Source organism: Solanum stenotomum, chromosome 5 (genome assembly GCF_019186545.1).
Source record: "Solanum stenotomum isolate F172 chromosome 5, ASM1918654v1, whole genome shotgun sequence".
Taxonomy (NCBI): Eukaryota; Viridiplantae; Streptophyta; class Magnoliopsida; order Solanales; family Solanaceae; genus Solanum; species Solanum stenotomum.
In genome coordinates, this window is record NC_064286.1 from 19923602 (window position 1) to 19945725 (window position 22124).

A 22124-nucleotide genomic window follows, 5' to 3' on the forward strand; every position below is an offset into this window, starting at 1 on the left:
ATCGTTTCGTGTTAATTGTTGAATTGGATTGATAATTATAACTTGAAATTTGAAGCTTAAACCAAAAAGGTGTAGTAAGTGTTCAGTTGAAGAGATTGTTGTCATACTTCTATAATTGAATTCGAAGGAAAAGCTACTCTTAGTGAGATCGACCCCAACTCACTTAATTTGGTTATATACTCACTATTGATCGTTGACATTTAGAAATAAATGAATTTTATTTGAAACTTTAATCAAAATGGCGCCACTGCCGGAGAGTAGCGTTATTTAGAATTCTTTGATCGAAGATTTGATTTGTGAATTGCTTGGTTATAGTTGAATTGGCTTAGGCTGCATTGTTTAGTGTTGGTTGGACTACATAGAAGTAAAAATAAGTGAGGAAGAGGTGAATTGTAGTCAAGCAGGTCATCGGGACGGTATCGATGATATCAATAGTGTTTACAACCCATCTCATTCAGATGAAATGGGTGCAATTTACATACAACAAGCTGATGGGAATGCAAGATTTGAAGTCACTAGCAAAACTCTTCATCTCCTCCAAATGCGAGGACTCTATAGAGTGCTAGCACATGAAGACCCGCATGAGCATGTAAGAAGTTTTACTAAGGTGTGCATCCAATTGCCATTCAAGAATGTGTCACAAGAGTCAATCCGGCTTCGGTTATTTCCACTATATTTGACGGGGGAGGCTAGCAAGTGGTTGGCCGAGTTACCAAACAATTCCATCACATCATGGAAGGAGTTGATTATAGCATTCAATACAGGATTCTTTCCTCCATCAAGGATGATGAATCTTAGAGATGACATTAAAGGTTTCAAGCGATGGGAGGGTGAACCTATCCATGAAACATGGGTGAGGTTTAAGAATCTCTTACTTCAATTCCCAACTCGCGGGCTACCAAACAATTTAGTACTCTAATATTTTAACCGGAGTCTTTATTAGGTTAATAAAGGGGTGGCTGATCGTTGGTGCGAGGGGGTATAATGTTGCAATCATTTGAGCTGGCTTCATTTCTTCTTGATGATATGACAAAATAAATCAAGCGTGGTACATCCAAGAGGATCAAGTCTCCCCTTTTTTGTTTTAGAATGAAACAAGAACAACTTGATAAGGAAAGAGAGAGGGATGAAAAAATCAAGAAGATCTTGAATAAAATGGAGCTATTACAAGAGCATATGATGGAGAATGTGGAAAATCCCAAGGGGACAAGTGGAGTGTTTAGAGTTGAGGAGGGTTCTTCCTCCGGTTATTCAAGGCCGGGGGAGAATCAAGGTTGGAACTCCAAAAGATACGAGGAGGGCTTCCATCCACGCTATTTACAACGGGGCAGGAATCAAGGTTGGAACTATCACGGGGGGGGGGGGGGAAGAGCAAGGAAGATACTATAAAGATTCGGCCAAACAAAGTGACTATTGAAAAAGGGAGAGGACCATGAAGAGTACCACACTCACAGAGTGCAAGTAGTCCACAGGTGAACGATTTGCTATCACGCATCCTTGATAAAGTCAAAGGTTCGGAATACTTGTTAAAATGGATTAAATCAAACTTTTCATCATTGAACAATAAAGTGAACTCGCACAGAGATGTAATAGAGATACTTGAAGGTCAGTTGAGTTCACTTTCAGCACAATTGAAACCAAAAATTATAATGAAAAATGATAATGGAGAGTTGGTTGTGGTTACTCGAAGTGGAAAGGTAGAAATAGGCGATGTGACAGGAAATAAAGAAGCTTAAATGCATGAAGAAGACAAAGGGATAGAGGAAGAAGAGGCAGCTATCCATCAAACCATTGCCAATGGACCACAAAAGGATATGAAGAAACACAATCAAAGCCTAAAAGTTATGCAATCTTTACCCAAAATACTCCTCCATTTTCTCAACCTCTAAAGAAGAAGAATAAGGATGAGAAGTTTAAGAAGTTTTTATTGGTGTTCAAGACATTATCAATTAATCTACTTCTAATGGAATCATTGTTGGAAATGCCGAAGTATGCCAAATTACTGAAGGTGTTAGTCACAATGAAAAGGAGTTTGGATTTTGAGACAATCAAAGTCTCCTATAGTTGTACTGTAATTATGACTAAGGAGTTGATCAAAAAGGGAGAAGATCCCGGAGCGTTCACCATCCCTTGCATCATCTGCATGCTCCAATTTGCTAAAGCTTTATGCAATTAGGGAGCAAGCATCAACCTAATGCCATATGCGGTATATATACATCTTGGGTTGGGGGAATCGAAAGCCATAACAATGAGACTCTTGATGGTGGATCGATCAATTAAACATCCTGTGGGGATATTATATGACATCTTGGTAAAGGTTGACCGATTTATTTTCCCGGCTGATTTTGTCATTCTCGATTGTGAAATAGACTCTAAAATTCCCATCATTTTTGGAGGAACATTCTTGGAAAATAGAAGAGTGTAAGTGGATATTGAGAGTGGATAATTGAAGTTTCTGGTGAATGAAGATGAAGTAACCTTTAATGTGTGTAAGTCAATGAAACACCCAAGTGATATTCACGTGGTCTCCACTGTTGATGTTATTGATGAGGCGGTGTCTAGTGTGATCCATTTGATGTGTATGAGTGAGCTACTTGAAGCCGTGCTTGCTAACTATGATGAGTTTGAAATTCAAGTCTATGAAAAGGTAATAGCGGCTCTATCAAGTGTAGGGGTATTGAAAGACTCCGTTGAAGTAGGACATTGATATAATAAATCGAGAAAGTCCTCCCTTAAAGCCATTAACAGAAGAATCACAAAATCTAGTGTTGAAAGTACTTTCCTCCCATCTCTGATATGCTTTATTGGGGGCAAATAACACCTTACCGGTGATCATTGTAGCTGATTTGCTTGATTGGCAGATAAAATTACTCCTTGAGGTGTTGAGAAGGCATATCAAAGCTATAGGGTGCACTATAGCTGACATAGTGCGCATATCTCTCGATATTTGCACTTACAAAATTCAGCTTGATAGTGATTGTAAGCCAAGTGTTGAACATCAGTGGAGATTGAACCCATTGATGCAAAAGGTAGTTTAAAAGGAGATAATAAAGTGGTTGGATGAAGGTGTGATCTACCCTATTGTGGATAGTAAATGGGTAAGTACGGTACAATGTGTACCAAAAAAAAGAGGCATCACGGTAGTCCCGAATGAAAAAAAGAAGCTTGTATCTGTGAGATTGTTGACCGGGTAAAGAGTATGCATGGATTACGGGAAGTTAAATTCCTGGGATGAAAAGGATCACTTTCCCATGCCCTTTATAGATCAAATGCTTGATTGACTCTTCGAGAGAGGTTGGTATTGCTTTTTTGATGGGTATGCTAGTTATAACCAGATTTCATTGCTCCCGAAGACTAAGAGAAAACAACCTTTACGAGCCCATATGGTACTTCTACCTTAAAACAGATGTTGTTTGGATTATGTAATGCTCTGGCTACATTTTAACGTTGCATGTCATGTATTTTTGCTGACATGGTGGAGGATTCAATGGAAGTATTTATGGATGACTTTTTAAGCATGTTTAGAGCACTGAGCACAAGTTCTCCAAAGATGTGTGGAGACAAATTTAGTCCTAAATTGTGAAAAAAGTCATTTCACGATTAAGAAACATGTAGTTCTTGGTCACAAAGTGTCACAGAAGGGGCTGGAGGTTGACAAAGCAAAGATTGAAGTGATTGAGAAGTTTCCACCACCAATTTCAGTGAAGGGTGTTTATTGTTTCTTGGGACATGTCGGTTTTTACCGGAGGTTCATCAAAGACTTCTCAAAGATTGCAAGTCCTCTATGCAAAATCTTGGAAAAGAAGGTGAAATTCCACTTTGATGATGCTTGCATGGTAGCTTTCAAGTGCTTGAAAGAAAAATTAGTTTCCACACCGATCATCATTAGTCCTTATTTCGAAGTAATGTGCTCTGCAAGCAGCACAACATTAGGTGTTGTATTGGGTCGAAAATGCAACAAACTTTTTCACCCCTTTGACTACGCAAGAAAAACTCTAAACACTGCTCAATGTAACTATACAGTTAAATAACAAGAGTTACTTGCGGTAGTTTATGCATTTGAGAAGTTCCAAGAATACTTGCTAGGTATTAAAGTGATTGTTCACACTGATCATGTTGCATTGTGTTAACTGATGGCAAAGAAGGATGCCAAGCCAAGATTGATAAGGTAGGTACTTTCGTTGCAAGAATACGACTTTGAGGTCAAAGATAGAAGAGGTTGTGAAAATTAGGTGGCATACCACTTATCAAGATTGGAAGGCAAGGTGAATGACGAGCTAGAGATCGACAGAAATGATGTTTTTCCCGATGAGCAGGTATTCACGGTAACTCTCAACCAACCTCTTTTGTGTGCTTATTTTGCCAATTATGTAGTGTATGGATTAATGCCGGATGAACTGAACTTCTACCAACAAAAGAGGTTATTGTTTGATGTTAAGAAGTACTTTTGGGATGAACCATACTTATTCAGAGAGCATACTGACCATATCATTAGAAGATGTGTTCCGAAAAAAGAAGCTATTGAAATTCTTTATGCTTTTCATACTTCACCGGTTTGAGGTCATCATGGTGGTGTACGTACAACTTCTAAAGTTCTACGAGGTGTGTACTAATGTCCGTCTCTCTACAAAGATTCTCATGAGTTTGTTAAGAAGTGCACTCAATGTCATAAACAAGGTGGAGTGTCCGAAAGACGTGAGTTACGTCTTACACCCATTTTAAAAGTTGAGCTATTTGATGTTTGAGGAATAGATTTCATAGGCCCATTTGTGAGTTTTTTTGCTAATAAGTATATATTGGTGGCTGTAAATTATGTTTCCAAATCGGTGGAGGTTGTTGCACTTCCAAAGAATGAAGGAAAAACCGTTGTTCATTACTTGAAATGCTAAATCTTTGTGAGATTTGTTACTTCTCAGGCTATTATTAGCGATGGGGGATCCCACTTTTGCAACAAGTGTTTTTCAGCTACATTGAGCAAGTATGGAGTGAAACACAAAGTAGCAACTCTGTATCATCCCCAATCGAGTGGCCAGGTTGAAGTGTCATGATATACCGTGAGTTTACGGTATTTCTAATACATTTCACTTACAAGTTGTGTGTGTCTAGGGCCTATTTATATTGGTTTTTTATGTATTTTATCATGTTTTGCAGGAAAGGTGTTCAAGCGCGGAAGTTTAGGGACAGTTGAAGGAAATGCAGAAAAAGGCATCCACGGAGGTCATCTACGGACCGTAGATCCATTCACAGTCCGTAGGTGATGACCGTAGATCAACAGGCATGGTGTTGAGGACAAATCAGGGAAATCTGACCAAGTGAGGAACCATGGTGCCTATTGACGGTCCGTAGATTGATCTACGGACCGTACTGTTGATCCGTACAGTGAGATTGCGAGGGTTCCAGTACCTGATTTTTGAAGATTCTAAGTATGGAGTTACGGAAGGGATTGATGGACCGTAGGTCGATCTACGGTCTGTACTGTTGGTCCGCCATTTGCTTCAGAGAAGCTGATTTTTGGATGCTGAAATATTTTCTAAGTCTCGAGTGACGGAAGAGACTTACGGACCGTAGATCCATCAATGGTCCGTAAGTCAGTCTCGTGGATCGAAGATGCGAAACTGAACAAAACTTTCCTTAATTTGTTTCCTTTTTTATTTAGGATTTGTTTTCTATAAATAGGACATGTAAACCTCGTTTTTAGGGGTTCGACATTATTATTCTATTTTTTCTTTGTAACTTTGGAGATTTATTTGCAATCCTAGCAATTATTGATTTCCCAAGTTCGTTTTGAAGATTTTGGCTTTGCAATTCAAGTTAATTTTCTGGGTTTATTATTCTCTTTACGTAAGTTCATGATTTCTTCATCTACAATTATGAATTGTGTTCTTGCTAATATGAGTAAGTAACTAAATCCACAACTAGGGTTGTGGGAACCATGATCAATTAAAAAAGTATGACTAGTAAATAAGCAATTCTTGACTAGTATTTTGCAGGCATTGATAATTCTTTCGGTTATAAGTCTTTTTAACGGTGGCCAACGTTAGAACTCGCCTTGTTGCTACTTGCCGGACCAAGGAGGTAATCAACAAGAAAAGAATTATCAACATAGATTTAGTGTGATACTATCTAATAGGCTAGTATCGATTGGTGCAAAGTAATAACTAAGCCAAACATCGATTATGATGTCTAATATGAGGTAAAGGTAAGGGTTAGTAAATTATACACACGTAGCCGGACCAAGGTGCGGGGTGAAATTCTCTAGATGCCGGACCAATGATTTAGAGATACCTAACTTATCACTTTGCATGTAATACACTAGAAAAGGATTGCTATTACTAGGATTACTGCGTTATGAGATTACGGGGAACACGTATACCCTAGTTATTTCTCTTATCTTGATAACAACGATAGTTGAGTTTAATTATTGACTATTTGTTTCACACAAGCACAAACCCCCCCTTTTTATTACCTGTTTCTGGAAAGAATTTGACTAATTGAATATAATTGTTGGTTAAAAGTAAAGTCTAAACCATTTTCCTCGTGGGATCGATCTCAACCTACAAGTTGGGTTCTTTACTTGATAACGATTGCTTATGATTCTGAAAGGAGGTGTAATTTGAGTGTATCAAATTTTGGCACCGCTGCCGGGGAATCTGGCTTTTAGATTTAGTTTTAACTACAATATTGAACGTTAGTCAAATATTTCCTAATTTTACCTTTTTTCTTTGTTTTTGTCTCTCTTAGGTTCCGACTCTAGTGTATGCCAAGTACACGGAGCCAAGGCGAACCACTTACTCCGTATGATCCAGAGTTGAACAGAGATTTGCGAAGAATGAACAATGAAGCACTTCCAGTTCATCCAATCGGAGGAAATCTAGATGAAGCAGTTGAGTTACAGCAGCCAAGAGTAGTTGGTGGGGAAAACCGGGGTCTAGCTGAAAATCAATTGGGAGATGCAGTGAGAGTGCATGGTCCACCAGGCCCACAACACCATGACAACTATCGGGGCAACGTCGACATAGCAGACTCCGATGGACCCATCGTCCTACCTCCTCTACCTCCAGGGCACACATTTGTGGTGACTAGTAGTTTGATGCAGATGCTTACAGCAAGAGGCTTATTTTCAGGATCGCCATCGGAAGATCCACATGCTCACTTAGCCAAGCTCAGGGTGGTTTGCAAAAGTTGTGTAGGTAGACCAGACTTGGATATGAACGTCATTGGGTTATGAGTGTTCCCTCTGTCACTGACAGGCGATGCTGCGGTATGGTTCACTGAGCTTTCTTATAACTCAATTTTCACATGCGACCAACTAGCAGAGGTATTTAAAGCAAAGTACTATCCAGGGTCTAAGAAGCTCAATCACAAAGATCGGGTCATCAATTTTGTGGCATTACCTGGAGAGTCTGTGAGTAGCTCGTGGGACAGATTCACTGCTTTCGTAAGAAGTGTCCCAAATCACCGTATTGATGATGAGTCATTGAAGGAATATTTCTATCGAGGACAGGATGAAAACAATAAAGCAATACTTGACACTATTGCTGGAGGTTCATATGGTGACATACGCACAGATTGCTGAAAAATTGGAGAGGATCTCTCGCAATAATAAAGCGTGGAGCACTAGAAGGTCAGATACTGGGAGAAACACATTTGTTGTTCATGATGATATTGTTAACTCTGCAGATGATATTCACGAGGAGTGGCTCAGATGAGGACACAGTTGGGGTTGGTGTTGAAGCATGTGAGTAGAGGAGCAGAAAAGGTAAATGCTGTAAATTACTTAACTAGAACTCCACCACCAGTTGAGGAGTGTTACTATGAAGAGGGCACTTATGCGGTGAACAATCAGACGGGTGGTTTCCGACCAAACGCCCAAGGATCCAACACGGAAAAATGGTGTCAAGGTCAATGGAACCAAGGTCGAAACTGTGGAAATTACAATCGAGAGGGTCACTATGTCCGAGATGGGAACTTCAATCGCGACAACAACTACAACAGGAACAGCTATGGCAACGGAAACTATCGGGTTAGACCCTATGTTCCCCCTCAAAATCGGGAATCTGGTGCTAGGGAAGTTGGAGGTAATATGACGCGTATTGAAGATATGCTGCAGAAGATGATAAGAAGGTTTGATGCTACTCATGAGAATGTGAAGGAGATGAGAAACGACTTATCTGGTATTTGTCAAAAGGTTGATGCCCATGCAGTGTCAATAAAGTATCTAGAGCAGCAGGTGACGCAGTTGTCTACTACAGTGAACCCGCGTCAACTTGGCACTCTTCCAAGCAACACCATCCAGAATCCAAAGAATGATGGACATTGTATGGCAATTACCACTCGAGGAGGTAAGCAAACCATAGATCCACCTATGCCTTCTGTGGTGGAAGTTGAGAATAGAAAAGAAGATGATGTGGTGAAAGTTAGAGAATAGTCAGAGGTTGTGATAGAACAAGAAGTGGAGATACCTCAGAAAGTGGTTCCCATACCTAGACCTCCACCACCTTTTCCACAGAGGTTAGTGAAGAAGACTGAAGATGGTAAATATCGCAGGTTTATCACTATGTTGAAGCAACTTTCTATCAATGTTCCTTTGATAGAAGCCTTGGAGCAAATTCCTGGATATGAAAAATTCATAAAAGACATGGTGACAAAGAAAAGGTCTGTGAGTTTCGAAGATGATGATAGATTGTAGCATTGTAGTGCTATTGCTACAAGATCTCTGGTGCAGAAGAAGGAAGACCCTGGTGCTTTCACGATCCCATGTACTATAGGGTTATTACACTTTGCTAAGGCATTGTGTGATCTTGGTGCTAGCATCAACCTCATGCCTTTATCTATTTACAAGAAGTTGGGTCTAGGGGATCCAAAGCCCACAACAATGAGGTTACTGATGGCTGATCGGACTGTGAAGTGGCCCATAGGTGTGCTCCATGTTGTGCTAGTGAAAGTAGAGTCTTTCATCTTTCCGGCGGATTTTGTGATTCTTGACTGTGAGGTTGATTTTGAGGTTCCCATCATCCTTGGGAGACCATTTCTTGCCACAGGGCGTGCGTTGGTTAATATGAAAAAGGGACAGATGAAGTTCAGACTGAACAATGAAGAAGCAACTTTCAATATCTGTAGATCCATGAAGCAGAATGGTGAGCTACAAATAGTATCTTCTATAACTTACAGAGTGGAGAGTGGGTCAGAAGTGCAAATTGAAGAGCGATTAGGTGTTGAGGCACTAGCAGCAGTCATGATGAATTTTGGTAGTGATGGTATTGACGAGTATGATGAGTTAGTAGCCGCACTTGAGAAGTGTGAATACCGGTTCAAAGCAAAGAATTGTGAGCTCGACATGAAGAATCGCGAGTCCCCACCCACACGACCATCTATTGTGGAGGCACCAAAATTAGAGCTTAAAGCTCTACCACCGCACTTGAGGTATGTATATTTAGGCGAAGAGAGTACTTTGCCGGTCATCACTGCAGTAGATTTGAATGCAGGGCAAGTAGAGTGTGTGGTGACTGTATTAAAGAAGTTCAAGCGAGCGATTAGGTGGACTATTGCAGATATTATTGGGATCCCCCCGGTATCTGTTCTCACAAAATCTAACTCATGCCAGGTCATAAGCCCAGTGTTGAGCACCAGAGAAGATTAAATACACCTATGCAAGAGGTACTCAAAAAGGAGATCATCAAGTGGCTGGATACGGGAGTTATTTATCCCATCTCAGATAGTAATTGGGTATGTCCTGTGCAGTGTGTACCAAAGAAAGGTGGTATGACTGTGGTTCCAAATGAACGAAATGAGCTTGTTCCAATGAGGCCTGTCACTGGATGGAGAGTTTGCATGGATTATCGGAAGCTGAATGTGTGGACAGAGAAAGACCACTTTCCTATGCCATTCATGGAGCAGATGTTAGATAGGCTTGCAGGCAAAGGTTGGTATTATTTTCTTGATGGGTATTCGGGCTACAATCAAATCTCTATTGCTCCTGAAGCCCAAGAGAAGGCCACCTTCACTTGCCCATATGGGACTTTTACTTTCAAACGAATGTCATTCGGATTGTGCAATGCTCCAGTGACCTTCCAGAGATGTATGATGTCGATATTTTCTGATATGGTGGAGGACACTATTGAAGTGTTCATGGATGATTTTTCAGTTGTAGGTGATTCATTTGATCATTGTCTAGAACATCTGGCCGAGGTGCTCAAAAGATGTGAAGACTGCAGCTTGGTGCTGAATTGGGAGAAATGTCATTTCATGGCAAAAGAAGGTATAGTGTTGGGTCATCGAATTTCAGAGAAAGGTATCGAGGTTGATAGAGCTAAAGTAGAGGTAATAGAAAAGATTCCACCACCCATCTCTGTAAAAGGTGTTAGAAGTTTTCTTGGGCATGCAGGTTTTTATAGGAGATTCATCAAAGATTTCTCAAAAATTGCACATCCCTTGTGCAAACTTCTCGAGAAGGAGAATAAGTTCTGCTTTGATGATGCTTGTCTTAGAGCATTTGGAGAGTTGAAGGAAAATTTGGTTACAACACCTATCATTATTTCACCAGATTGGGATCAACCGTTTGAGGTAATGTGTGATGCGAGTGGAGTGGCGCTTGGTGTAGTATTGGGTCAAAGGTGTGAGAAAATTCTTCACCCCATTTACTATGCTAGCAAAGCTCTGAATGTGGCCCAGAAGAATTATACAGTGACGGAACAAAAACTTCTTGCAGTGGTTTTTGCATTTGAAAAATTTCGTTCCTACTTGCTTGGTACTAAAGTCATCGTGCATACTAACTATTCTGCATTGAGGTATTTGATGGCAAAAAATGATGCAAAACCACGATTGATTAGATGGGTATTGTTGCTGCAAGAGTTTTATTTTATGGTAAAAGATAGAAAGGGAACCGAAAATCAAGTTGCCGACCACTTCTCCAGATTAGAGAAAGAGGCCATGCTAAAGCTGGGAGATAGGGCTGAAATTAATGATGCTTTTCCAGATGAACAGGTATTGGCTGCCTCTAATGATTTGATTCCTTGGTTCACAGACTTTGCTAATTATTTGGCAAACGCCATTGTGCCACCCGATTTGTCTTTTCACCAAAGAAAGAAATTCATGCATGATGTGAAGAAATTCTTTTGGGATGAACCTTATTTGTATCGTAGTTATGCTGATGGGATTATTCGTCGTTGTGTGCCTGAGGTTGAAATGTTGAGTGTACTTGAAGCATGCCATTCATCCCCCGTTGGTGGGCATCATAGTGGTATTCGGACTGCACATAAAATTTTGCAGTGTGGATACTATTGGCCTACCATCCACCAAGATGCTCATGATTTCGCCAAGTCATGTGATTGTTGCCAAAGAGATGGAGGGATTTCAAAGAGGCAAGAGCTCCCGATGAATCCCATACTGGTGATCGAATTGTTTGATGTATAGGGCATTGATTTCATAGGCCCATTTGTGAGTTCGTATGGGATGAAGTATATTATGGTCGCAGTTGATTATATATCGAAGTGGGTGGAAGCAGTAGCACTCCCCAACAACGAAGGTAAAAGTGTCACCGCATTCTTGAAAAAGAATATCTTCTCCAGATTTGGTACACCGAGGGCTATTATTAGCGATGGAGGCTCTCACTTTTGTAATAAGTTGTTCAAAACACTACTTGAGAAATATGGTGTCCGTCACAATGTAGCCACTCCTTATCATCCACAAACTAGTGGTCAAGTTAAGGTGTCCAACAGAGAAATAAAGTAGATATTGGCGAAGACTGTGAACGCCAATCGAACGGATTTGTCAAAGAAGCTTGATGATGCTCTATGGGCATATCACACTGCATACAAGACCTCCATAGGTATGTCGCCTTACCAACTTGTATATGGGAAGTCTTGTCATTTACCAGTAGAGCTAGAGCATAAGGCTATGTGGGCAATGAAGAAGTTAAATTTGGATAGGGACACTGCATCTAATCAAAGGATGAATGACTTGAATGTGCTTGATGAATTTTGCCTAAAAGCTTATGAAAGTTCAGCCTTGTACAAAGAGAAGATGAAGAGGTATCATGATCAAAGAATTGAAAAGCGAGAATTTGTGGTTGGTGATCGTGTGCTGCTATTCAACTCTAGGTTGCGCTTGTTTCCAGGCAAACTCAAGTCCAAGTGGACTGGGCCATTTTTGCTCAAAATAGTGCTCTCGCATGGAGCGGTTGAGCTTGAAAATAAGGATGGAACAAGGTTTGTGGTGAACGAGTAAAGGATCAAGATCTATCTGGGAAATGCTGAAACTGTGCAAGAAGTGATCGAGGCCTGCAATCTTGATGAAGTCTGAGTAATCAAGATACCTGCGTCGTGCCGCGACGTTAAATCAAGCGCTGCTTGGGAGGCAACCCAACATGTACAATCTAGCCAACAATAGGGTTCTGTTTTCGATTACTTAGTTTAGCTTTTTTTGATTACTTGTATCTCTGTATCAATGCAGGTAGGGGTTTCAGTATTTTAGTTCTTAGTGTTGGCTAGAAGTAATATAGGGTCCGTGTGTAAAAAGTGTCCAGAAAATGTAAAAAAATAGCCTATTGGTTGCTACATATGCAGGTACACTATGCAAGAAATCTGCAGAAAATGGTCTGGTGCAGAGGTCTACGGACCCCATCGACGGCCCGTCGATTAATCCACGGACCGTCAATGGTGTCCGTAGATCCCAGGTAAGTCCCTAAAATTGTCCTAGTATAATTGTGATCCACGGTCCCGATCTACGGACCGTAGATCGACTCACGGACCGTAGACGGGGTCTCGTGAGTCCAAACCCTACAGTTGACTGACTCGACCCGGACCCCCGTTACTTAAAACCCCCATTTTTTCAAATCATTTCCCTTCCCTCCATTACCCCAAAACCGTTTCACCCACTCTTTAAACTCCCCAAATCACTCCATAACCACCACATAATATCCTCCCTTCCATATATTCCCAAAACCCCTTCCATACCATAGTCAACCCACTCCATAATCTGACAAAAAGGGTCCGGTGTTTGGTTAGTGACGAAAAGGTACGATGGCACCCAAGAAGATGGTCACCTACTCGAAACGGGGCAAGTCCAAATCGGTTGCCCCTAGCTTCCGGTTGATTGATGAGGACACGGAGAACGACTCTGACCCCGCATATGTGCCTCTCAACCATAGGGCCTCTCGCGCAGCACATAGGAGCACCCCCCTGAAGGTGATCCCCGACGTAGTCACTGTCTCCCAGTCTGATGAGGATCACACACTGATTGGGTCACCAACTGGGGCTGCTTCCAGTTCGGAGGGACCTATGTCCGGATCCGAGTCTACCCATGCCTCAGGCTCCCAGTCTGCCCACTCTTCATAATCAGAGTCTGTCCATGCTATAGGGTCCAACGCCAAATCGTCCACAGGGTCTGGAGAGAATGACCAACCAGCCTCGTCTGATGAGGCAACTAGTTCAGAGGCCATTCTTGCACCAAGGAATGATGAACCCGCTCCGGCAGCAGGGGAGCTGAATAGGTGGTGTGTCAGGGTCAATGGCAAATCTATCGGGATGCAAAGATGGTTAATGACAAACAAAAAATGGCCCGATTAATTCAAGAGGAGCGCAGAGTCCTCATGGGGAGCTTGCATACTGTGCCAGATATTCACCAGCTGTTCAAACTTCACAAGTGTCACTGGATGGCTCGAGACCCAGGGACGTATAGCGAGGAGATTGTCCGGGAGTTCTATGCTTCCTATGCTGCCACTCTCCGCGGGTCCATTTCCAAGCGGTCAAAGCCACTAGCTCAGGCCCCGCTCACTTCCACCTTGGTTCAAGGGTGTCCGGTGGACATATCACCCGCCACCATTAGCCGTTTTCTCTATGGTCCTACCACGGGCCACTCTTGGTCTCCTACCACGTCAGAATTTGATTACCGCTGGGACATCGTGCGGAGTGGCACTTTCCAGAGGAATGCTGAGCAGCGAGAGGCTGTGATACTAATGCTGGCCAGGTACATTACTGCAGATGGCGAGCGAGCAGAATGGGTTGCTGCTCCACGGTTGGGCATCCGAAATGCCACATTGAACTTCGTAGCAAAATTCTCCTGGCTGTTGGTACGCAACAGAGTGTCGCCCACAAAAGCTGACAATCAGGTCACTTGGGACAGAGCGGTGATGGTTGCTGCATTGGTCGTGGGAGTAGAGATCGACTTTGCCTGAATGCTGCTGGCAGAGATCCACGAGAGAGCTTTCAGGACCTTCACTATTTACCCTTTCCCCTGTCTGATATTTCACTTGTGCAGGGACTCTGGAGTGCCGATCTGGCATTGTGACAGGCTAGTCCACCCAACAGGGGCACTGGACATAGGCCTTATTCGGGATGACGCGAATGTGGCAGCACCTCGCAGAGAGCCCCAGATTGAGGTACCCTCCGGACTCCGATCTTGCAGACACTGTGGGGCAGGCACAGGGCGGTGATCCCATTATCCCAGACAACACCGACACTGTCCCAGGATCCTCTTCTCAGGCAGCTAGTGTTGCTCCTAGTTCTTCCCGATCCACACTACAGTTAGGAGCGACGGTTGTCCCGATGGCCAGAGTACAAAAGTTAGAGGCGCAGATAGCCACACTGCTGCATCACATCCAGCCTTGGATGCAAAAGTCGATTGCCGAGTCTGAGGCTAGATTGGAGCGCAGGATGGAGGGGATGATGGACCGTAAGGTCCTGGCGGTTAATAAGCGGCTTGACGCCTTTGAGTTGCGAGTCTTCGAGCGATCAGTCTCGGCTACAAACTTATCTGCTTTGCAAGCTGACATAGCTAGCCTCCGGACTGATATTGATGCCATTCTTGCTGCATGTTCAGTGGAGACTCAGGCTGCCCCTACTGCATTGGCTGATGATACAGTGCTAGATGCTCTATTCAGTGGCATCACCAAGGAGGGTGCTGCACCGACACATGCCAAGGACAAGCGGCACCGCTCTCATCGCACGGAGGAAGAGAAAGCTCAGAAAAGAAAGCGTCGGCAGGAGAAGGAGGCTAGGAGGGCTTCGATCGTAGATGAAGAGTTGTGCCAGCAGAGGGTGCGTGAGAGAGTTGCAGGGGCATCGATCTCTGCCCCAGTTGCAGAGGATCAGCCCATTTTGAGAGGCTTTGCGAGCACCACTGATGGTGCAGAGCATTTGATAGAGAGCACTACTGAGGGTGCTAAGATTGCTGAGGTGGGCACTACTGATGGTTCCCCCACTGATGTTCCAGAGGGCTCCGGGAAACCGGATCCCCCTGCTTGTTGATAATTCGCCGGCGCTTTGCGCCATACGTTTGCTTCACTCAAATCCATTCACTTTTACTGTCTATGTATGCATTGTGAACAATTGCATCTATTTTTGTTGGGGGTGGGGTAAATGGATCGTGAGTGATAGGGTGAAGCCTGAGTAACCCAACTCATGAATCCTCTCTTGGGGTTTTCTTGCCTGTGTTCTTTTACCCCAAGAGACTGTTTAATTTTTGTTGAACCGGCATGTCTTAGGATTGTGTGTGTAGAAGCATGATACAGAACGAGGCATGATGGCTTAGGAAAAATGATACCCGTCAATTTCTGGGTTGTATGCTAGAAGTAGGCTACGAGTTGTTGATTGTGTTGGCTCTGAGTATGACATAGTAACAATCGACCTGATTGCATGATTAAACCTGAAACTTGAACTGGGTAATCTGATAATCTGATAATGAAACTTGTGCCAAGAGTGGGTGAGAATCATTGACTGTTCAAACAGTTTGGTGCAAAACTAGAACTTGCCCGGTTAGTCCTGCTAAGATAATTCAATCTAGAGGATAGGAAGTGATCATAGGCCGTTGTTCTGAAAAATCCATAAATTACCTAGAAGGATTCAACCAAATGAAATAAATGTTCCCTTTGATCCCATTGTGAGCCTAAAAATAAACAATTTCTTACTAAAACCCCGAACTTACTTTTCCATAATCCACTATGTTGGCCCCGGTCCCTCCTTGGACATGTGCACTTTGACTTAGGCCAAAAGCCTAAGTTGAGGGTAGCTAATGTAAAAAGTAACTTCAATCTTGTCCCTGACCTGACATCGGGTATTGTGCACCTCAACTAACGGAAAATCCATAAGTTGAGGGTGGCTATGAAAGAGGAAACTGAAAGAAAAATGGGGATAAAAAAAAAAGAGAAAAAATGGGGGAAACGTAAGGAAAGGATGTGAATTAATCAAAGAGAAAGGAGCAATAAAATAAAAAGAAATTGAGCTACAAAGTTTAAAGTCACTTCTGTGGTTGAAGAAAATCAAGGGAAAGCGGTAAAGCAATAATATGACAAAAATAGGGCAAAAAAGAGGTTAAAAGCCTAGTGTAATGACAAGGAGGGCAGAAAGTCACTAAACAGTACCCAAATGTACCACACCTGACCCAGAGCCTACGTTACAAGCCAATAAAGTCCTATAGTGATCCTGGAGTCTAGTTTGAAGAGTCTGAGCAGTGAAAATAAGGGCAAGCTTATGGCAGTAAGCACTAACTGTATTTGAAATTACTTCTGAGCGTGAGTGTTGAATAAATCCTTGTACCATGAATGAAATCAAATTTTTGCTAAAAGAGGATTTCGTTTGAAGTAAGGGCACTAGTTCCATTGTTGGAAAGTTGGTACCTGGGTGACAGTGAGAAGGTGTATGTTGTGTGTCAGTTGGTTGGTCTATGTCATGATGTGATCCACATGACTTGGCTTGTCGAGTCTTTGAGAACGAATGTGCACCCGAACAATGAGGAGGTAGAGAGCCATGTGATTGCTTGAGTTAGAAATGCTTGCTTCTATACAAGTGTCGTTTAGAGTTCTAGTGCGTCGCTTGAGGATAAACAACGAATTTAAGTTGAGGGTGTTGATATACCGTGAGTTTACGGTATTTCTAATAAATTTCACTTACAAGTTGTGTGTGTCTAGGGGCTATTTATATTGGTTTTTTATGTATTTTATCATGTTTTGGAGGAAAGGTGTTCAGGCGTAGAAGTTTAGAGACAGCTGAAGGAAATGCAGAAAAAGGCATCCACAGAGGTCATCTACGGACCGTAGATCCATTCACGGTCCGTAGGTGATGACCGTAGATCAGCAGGCATGGTGTTGAGGACAAATAAGGGAAATCTGACCAAGTGTGGAACCACGTTGCCCATTGACGGTCCGTAGATTGATCTACGGACCGTACTGTTGATCCGTACAGTGAGATTGCGAAGGTTCCAGTACCTGATTTTTGAAGATTCTAAGTATGGAGTTACGGAAGGGATTGACTGACCGTAGGTCGATCTACGGTCCATACTGTTGGTCCATCGTTTGCTTCAGAGAAGCTGATTTTTGGATGCTGAAATATTTTCTATGTCTCGAGTGACGGAAGGGACTTACGGATCGTAGATCCATCGACGGTCCGTAAGTCAGTCTCGTGGATTGAAGACGCGAAACTAAACAAAACTTTCCTTAGTTTGTTTCCTTTTTTATTTAGGATTTGTTTTCTATAAATAGGACATGTAAACCTCATTTTTAGGGGTTAGACATTATTATTCTATTTTTGCTTTGTAACTTTGGAGATTAATTTGCAACCCTAGCAATTATTGATTTCCCAAGTTCGTTTTGAAGATTTTGGCTTTGCAAATCAAGTTAATTTTCTGGGATTATTATTCTCCTTACGTAAGTTCATGATTTCTTCATCTACAATTATGAATTGTGTTCTTGCTAATATGAGTAACTTAATCCACAACTAGGGTTGTGGGAACCATGATCAATTAACAAAGTCTGATTAGTAAATAAGCAATTCCTGACTAGCATTTTGCATGCATTGATAATTCTTTCGGTTAGAAGTCTTTTTAACGATGGCCAACGTTAGAACTCGCCTTGTTGCTACTTGCCGGACCAAGGAGGTAATCAACAAGAAAAGAATTATCAACATAGATTTAGTGTGACACTATCTAATAGGCTAGTGTCGATTGGTGCGAAGTAATAACTAAGCCAAACATCGATTATGATGTGTAATATGAGGTAAAGTTAAGGATTAGTAAATTATACACACGTAGCCGGACCAAGGTGCGGGTGAAATTCTCTAGCTGCCGAACCAAGGATTTAGAGATACCTAACTTATCACTTTGCATGTAATACAATAGAAAATGATTGCTATTACTAGGATTACTGGGTTATGAGATTATGTGGAACACGTATACCCTAGTTATATCTCTTATCTTGATAACAACCAAAGTTGAGTTTAATTATTGACTATTTGTTTCACACAAGCACAAACCCCCCTTTTTATTACCTGTTTCTGGAAATAATTTGACTAATCGAATATAATTGTTGCTTAAAAGTAAAGTCTAAACCATTTTCCTAGTGGGATCGATCTCAACCTACAAGTTGGGTTCTTTACTTGATAACGATCGCTTATGCTTCTGAAAGGAGGTGTAATTTGAGCGTATCATGTCAACGGGGAGATCAAAAGCATCTTAGCCAAGACAGTGAATGCTAATAGAACTGATTGGTCTCGAAAGCTTGATGACGCACTATAGGCATATCGTATCTCCTATAAAACACCAATCGATATGTCTCTGTATCAACTAGTTTTTGGTATATCTTGCCATCTACCAAATGAATTGGAACATAAAGCATTCTGGGCATTGAAAGCTTTAAATCTGGACTGGACAAAGACCTCAAAAGAAAGAGTAGAGCAGTTAAATCAAGTGGACGAATTCAAGTTCAAAGCTTATGAAAGTTCAGCCCTATGCAACGAAAAGTTGAAGAAATGACATGATGCCTAACTCTTTAATAGGGAGTTCAGAGTGGGAGACTGGTGTTACAATAGAACTCTCGACTTAGACTCTTTCCGGGAAAGCTCAAGTCTAAATTGTCAGGACCGTTTAGAGTGACAAGAATGTTCACAAATGGTGCTATAGTAGTTGAAGGTCAAGAAGGACCTGCATTTAAGGTGAATAGGCAACGTTTGAATATTAAGTGAAAGTGAAAGTAAAGACCACAGACGACCTTACGAGTAGTGGTCTTCACTACTGAACGTGGAGATGATCGTGGAGTTAAACCATTGTTGAGGGTTGGAGGAACTGAACGAGAATTAAACCAAGTGAAGACCATGAACAACCTCCCGGGTTGTGATCCTCAGAACGGTCTGTGGCCCGTGTCCTGAAGATGAGCCAGTGAATGGGCAATGAAAAGTTGAAAGAGGAATTGACCAAGTGAAGAACACAGACAACTACACGGACCATGTTCATTGTCACAGGTCGTGGTGGTGTCTGTGGTAATGATACAGTGAAGGGGCATTGGAAAGTTCAAGAGGGAATTTATCAAGTGAAGACCACGGACAACTACACAAACCGTCGTCATTGTCACAAGGCCTGGTGGTGTCCGTGGTGAGGATACATTGTACAAGTCTTGAAGAATATGTTTTGGGTGAGTCCAAGTGAAGACTACGAAGGGCTTCACATACCGTGAAACCTTTGACGGGTCGTGGAAGCATTCGTGAAGGGTCCGACAGTTCAGTCCTACTTCGAATATGTCTCATTTTAAAACACTTTATTTGAATTAATTAGGTCTTTTTTATGTTTTATCTCATCTCATCTGGAACGAAGAACATGTTTTCAAATATTCTTAGCTTTTGGTTTTGAAGATTAAACATCGAATTAAGTTTGGAAGTTGAATTTCCGATTCTTGAATTATCAAAGTGCGTATTGATTTACTTATTTTTGTAAGTATTTTTATCGTCATGTTTTCATTATATTCTAATGATATGGTCAGTATACTCTTTGAATAAGTATTGTGGCTAAATACCATAATTGGTATTGTGGGATCTATGACATAAATTTAAGTGTAATTTCGTAAAATGAGTGAAATGCGATTTACATTTGCAAAATATAATTTAGCTTTCGTTATTCATATATTCTTATGAGTGCACACATTAGGGTGAGCCTGTAACTATAATTTGTTCGAGAGAAAAATGATAGTTAGGAAAAAGCTAAATTAACCTAAGAAATAGAGTCAAAGATCTAGTTCGAGAGAAAAGAACTTTAACACTATTGTAAGCGAGGGTTAAACGTGTAACACTTTGGGACCGACAAGACTTGAGTGCAAATTATCTGAATAGACTAAGAAGTATCAGATATATTTAGCACGCTTGTATTTTCTAGAGACATATTGCGTGAAACTCAAATACGAAAGAACATTAGATGTAACGTTATGGGGAAAACAATCTTAGTTTCATTTAATTATCAAAAGAACTTTAGAACTGATATTCTTTTAATTGATGCATTATATCTTAGTTAACAATCTCGGTTACAAGAGCTTTATAGCTAAACCCAATTTTACTTTCCGTAATTGTTTCTTTAAGAAATAATAACGACATTTGAGTAAAATGCGATAGTGAAATCATTTCTATAATGAAATTCTCTGTGGGATCTACCTTAACCACGTTGAATTCTATAAGTTGACTTCTACAATTTATATATGTTAATTGAGGTGTAAGTTTGGAAGTATCAATGCTCCTGAGATTGGATTCTCTCACTGGGCGTCCTGGATTAATCGTCACTCTTGCGACCTAGGCTGGGAGTTCACTGGTTCTTGGTTACGTGGTTATTTAGACATTTAGCCCGACTAATGTTTTTTTATCCAGATTTGGTTTACTTTTCATTCTTGTAGTCTTAGCTATTATGTGTACCTGTTAGGCTTATGGGGTATGTTCGGATTTTATTTAAACCTGCGTAAAAGTATAAATTTCAGGATTATGGGAGTCTAGTTTGGTTTTGTTTAGCTATACTTAGATTTACTTTAGTTATGCTCGTGTGCTTCTTTTCATATCTGTTTTGACTTCTATTTGTCATCTGTCAGGCTTATGGGGTCTGTTCGGATTTTATTTAAACCTGTTTAAAAGTGTAACTTTTAGGATTATGGTAGTCTAGTTTGGTTTTGTTTAGCTATACTTAGATTTACTTTAGGTATGCTCATGTGCTTCTTTTCATATCTGTTTTGATCTCTGTTTGTCTAAATTCTCTCTTTTCAGATGGTTTTATCCTTTCCTTCTCAGTCGGCCTTAGATGCATACTGAGTACCTTTGTTTTGTTACTTATGATAAACTATGCATATTTTCAAGATGCAGGCTGTAGTACCAGCTACCACCGGCCATGATCGATCGTGCCATGTTTTGCAACTTTTGGATATCGGAGACGGGGTGAGCATTGGGCGTCCTGGACCAGCCTTTCTCCTACTCTATATATGTTTGCTAGTCTTTAGCCTTTGAGATGGCTTGTTGTATTCCATTTATAGGACTTGCATTTGTTAACATTAGACAACTTTGTACTCGTGACTTATAGGTTTAGAGTTTGGTTGCATTGTATATAGTTTTAATTAGCAAGGAACTTCATCATTAACCTTTTTTATATTTTTCGTAGGTAATAGAATTTTATAATAATTTGTTACTAAATAAGCTTAGAATTATTTTTTTATTCTAGCTATATAATTTATCAATCGTAAAATGTCACTTTTTAGTCGGTTCTTATGTGAAGAAGACAGTTTAGAAGAGCTTGAGTGGCTGTAGCAGTGTAATCTAGATCTTGTCTAACTCACTCTCCATTTTCTATCAGTCCCTTCATTGGCTCTACTTCAACTAATGTTTTTACCCACGAACTTGGAGACCTTGCTTTCTTTTATTTCTTACAGTGTTATCACATATTTAATATATAATATGTGGGGGGAGGTTGTGTCTTAGGATTCTAGCATTCACTCTATTTCCTCTTAAGGGATTCTTTAATGTCACATCCAAGAATGGCTTTCTGAATTTTTAGCTAAGCCAAATCTTTTAATGAATTAATCTTTAGCTGCTTCTATTTATATTTATCACTAACCTTTTCTTATCCCAAAGTTTGATTAACCGGTGCTTCAAAGATATCGTCATCATAATTTACATAATCTCTTCTACACTTTTTAACTGTAGAACTATCCAAATCTGTCTCACTTAAGTTCCTGATCTTCCGATTTTTTATACTAACAAAACATGTCAGATAGAGTTAACAGAAATTCAAGGATTTTATCAACTTCAAAATATGATAGCTTTAGATATACCCCCATCAGGATGATTTTCAAGCGACCTTCTATTCTTATTTTGTTTACGTCTCTACTTCTCTTCATT